The sequence below is a fragment of the Seriola lalandi genome, unplaced genomic scaffold, assembly GCF_002814215.2.
Source record: "Seriola lalandi dorsalis isolate HSWRI2012SDOR001 ecotype SW California unplaced genomic scaffold, Sedor1 jcf7180002054690, whole genome shotgun sequence".
NCBI lineage: Eukaryota > Metazoa > Chordata > Actinopteri > Carangiformes > Carangidae > Seriola > Seriola lalandi.
Window position 1 is genome coordinate 34,311 of NW_019525243.1, and position 3,909 is coordinate 38,219.

A 3,909-nucleotide genomic window follows, 5' to 3' on the forward strand; every position below is an offset into this window, starting at 1 on the left:
CCCAACCCCCCCCCCCCCCCAAGTACCTCCCGTCAGTACATTTCCAAAGACGGATAAGTTTTTCAGTGCATGTGGCCATGCTTGGACTCAGTAACAGCAGCCCTCCACCTCCCTCCCCCCTCACATGTCATCATCGCTCCACCACTTTAATTTCATCTAATTCTTTCCATCCTTTCATTCTTATCTTAAAGCATCAGTTGGATACTCACTCTCCATTTCTGGTTTCCTCATTTATGTTTCTGTTCTGCCTTGAGTTTTTCAACACCTTGTGCTTGCGGAGAAGCTCAGATTTCTTTTTCCTGCTTTGGGCCTTTTTGAAGCACTAAGTCAGATTTTACATTGGGGTCCCCGCTCTGCAAGTGTGACCCAAATTACTTGTCTCCCAAAGACTTGGAACTGCATCGAGCTCTACAGTAAACTGGCCCAAAAAAGGCCCAACATGTGTTTTTGTCTAACAAGAAAGTTAATGTTCCATATACTATACTACTATGAGCTTATCTGCTTTTTAGAAAACTGGCATCAAGGAAAAATGTGTCAAAGAAATTTTTGCATTATTTTTAAATGAACACTTCCCCCTCCACTCAAGAATGGGAGTTATAAGTGCAGAGAGGATTAGTTAATTAAGCAATTTTTTCACTTATAAAGTAATATACATCTATTTTGATAATAATAATGATAATTAATTGTTAATCATTTAAAAAAAAATGACAAAAAAAATAGTGCCAAACATTCTCTCATCCTCATTGGCAAAAATATTTTTAGGTTTATAATAGTATACTATAATAGATTTATATAGTTACGGGGATAATTTAAACTTTTATAGCCATAGATAAACTGCTAAAATGAGACAGCATAGCCTATTGGATTAGGTGTTCAGACTTCTGTGCATGCACATGGAGCTGGACAGTGTCTCAACATTAAACTGATTTCTGTACAAGCCCTCGGTCGCATCCGTAAAAACACAACCAAGAGCACATATAGGGCCCTTAAGAAATGGACATGGCCCCAGGCAGTTTCCTGTTTTGCTTGGGCCTTAGACTCATGTTCATACAAATTCATAACTCTGATTAACTCCTGTTATACTTTACTTAACCTGCAAGTTTGAGTTGTCCATTTCCACTGTAATTTGTATGGAGGGTCAGTCTGTGCTGTGCTGAGAGGAGAGACAATGACTGAAAATGACACAAATGACAATCCGAGAATGGAACTGAATACCTGCATCAGGGAAATAATGCCGCCATTTGTTTTTATATATAATAATCTACCGAGCAGTGAGTGAAATGAACTGCATGTCTGCCCAATAATGTATGATGCCAAGAACTAACCAAAGTCAACTTCTTCCTTGTGCTTTCTTTTCTTGTTTTTCATTCTCTCTCACCTCTCATTTTTCCCCTCACTGCTTTTTGTCGGAGCAGCTTCTGGGCCATACGCAGGCACAGACTGGCAGCTGTATGGCATGAGAGGAATCAGTGGCACACCACCCTTCATCTGTTATTAGTAGTTCAGAAAGATTTAGAGCGGGGGAGGGTGGGATGTGGGGCATGAGAGTTGGGGCGAGCACTGTAGGAAAACAAGCAGAGGGCCAAAAACTGGAGCCAAAAAACCAGGTTCCAAAAATCAAAGTGGTGGTGTGTTTTCTCTACTCAGCTCTTCTTCTTTTCCTCTGCTCTTTTACTCTCTGTTGATCCAGTTTTTTTTAATCCTATGCACTTGTTGATTAGCATGTAGCAACCACCATAGAAAGAAAATGCAGCTCAAGAATAATTACATTATTGTTTATCATGGGATACATTTTAAAACTGAGGCAAAGCTGTAAGTCAACCAACTTCCTAATTCCTGAAAAAGGCTTGTTGTCTGTGAAATCTACATGATTATTCAGTTTTTGGTGACCTAGACATTTTTTTTTACCTTGGGAAGTTTACTGCTTACATTTATACCATGTAAGGTTATTTACTGGGCTTGAAAGACTTACATTTCTATAAAATCTGGACAAATTGGAGTGTTTATCATAGAGGATGTCACTCAGTAATTTGAATGCCATCTTTTTTGTAGTTTATGAGTTGAATGCGTCATCTTATGATTTTTCGTGGAGCTAATTTCATGCTCTCAACTGCTGACTGTAAATACTCTTGGCTGAGGTTGGAGAGATGGTTTGAGGTTACTTGGAGGTCAGCTGTGCTGTGTGGGCAGCAGGGCTATTTGGAAGATGGAAAACAGAGAGGGACAAAGAGAGAAAGAGACAGAAAGAAGTGATTTGAGTAAAACATTCAGAGGTGCAGAGGAAACACATAAGCTGCTTGCTGCCACATGACCCTGTGCTTCAACACATTGTCCTTGGCTGCCTTCTCACAGCCCTGAATGTGGAAACAAATTAGAAACAAAAATAGAGAGTCACGGAGAAACAGAAACAAGGGGAGAGGAAAGGGAGTTAAAAAAGATATTTACTCAGAAATAAATAGCAATCATAATCCATGCAGAATTTTTTTTTGGTTGACAATATTGAAAAAGTCCTTTTGAAACAACAATAGGGGCCATTGAGAAGTGCAGGCTGAGGGTGAGCGTCAAAGTTGGCTCCAATCCAGGGACCAGGTTTCTCTTAAAGCCAGGGGAAGAAAAGAGTGACTGTTTTATGGAAGGAAAGGAGAGAAACACACACACACACACACACACACGTTCTCTCTGTTCTCCCTGTCCTTTTCTTATTCATGTATATGAACACTTGCAGATGCCTGGCAAGAGAGGATAGAAACATGCTTGCATTCTTTCATTCATAGTCATTATTCTTATCTCCTATCTGTATATCTTCTATCTTTCCTTTTATCTGTAGCCGACAATTAAGCCCCATCCACTGTCCTTCCTTCTTACATTTTTCTTTATTTGGCATAATGGCATAATGGTATTGAAAAATTAGGGACACATAAAGATTTAAAACAGTGGAGGAAGGAGAAAGAAGTTAAAGCCTCTTGACCTCTAGGGGGTGCATTGTTTCTCCTATTATTTCACTAGGATGTTTGCTGTCTCTGAGCAAATTGATATAATAGGGCCTGCATGACAGGAGTGGTGCTGTTTTATGTGTTTGTGTTAGCATGGAACGTTGCACAACAGCTCCCAGCTATGGGCCAGGATATGTGTGTGTTTGTTTGTGGGTGTGTGTGTGTGTGTGCGTGTGTGCGTGTGTGCGTGTGTGTGTGTGTGTGTGTGCGCGCGTGCGTGCGTGCATGCGTGCGTGCGTGCGTACATGCTGCATCAATTCCCGACCGGCATCCCACCTATAAAACGCATGGGTGGTCAGCCTGTTTATTGTGTGGGTTTGCAAGCAATGCTCAACCATTAGGCTTAGACCAGTGAGTCATTCATAAGTGGTTAAATCCACTTACTACCTTAACCCGACTGTTCTGAATCGTTATCCTTATTTCCATTTTGCTTCCAGCTCACTGCTGGTAAGGAAGAAGTCCAAGACCTCTTGTCTATTGAAAGCACACATTAAATGGTCTTCTATTGGTTCAGACTGAAATATCTCAACAACTACTTTACGGATTGCCATGAATCATTAGCATGTTAGCATTGTCACAGTGAGCATGTTAGCATGTGATAGTTAGTATTTAGCTCAAAGCAGAGACTTTCAGTGCGTGTACATTCTTAGCCTTAAGCCTTACCCCACTGTAAAACCCAATAAAGAGGTAGTGACAGTCTGATATACGCTCACATGAATGTCCATGTAGATGCTTGACACTGCACCCATATTGAAAGAAACTTTGCACAAATACTCAAAAGCATGTACACGCACACACATGCACTACTATGTTGGTGATTATAACATAATTATGCAGCACTTATACATTGGCGGCATTCTCCTTTTGTTACATGCAAAGGTGAAAACTACAATAAAAAAAAGACAATATTGACTGA

At 40.4% G+C, this 3,909-nt stretch overlaps 1 protein-coding gene across 1 annotated transcript in view; it reads left to right on the top strand.

The window, feature by feature from the left end:
* LOC111667526 (coronin-7-like) overlaps nucleotides 1-3,909 on the top strand; it is a 77,950-nt gene that overhangs the window by 20,784 nt on the left and 53,257 nt on the right. The window lies entirely within an intron of this gene.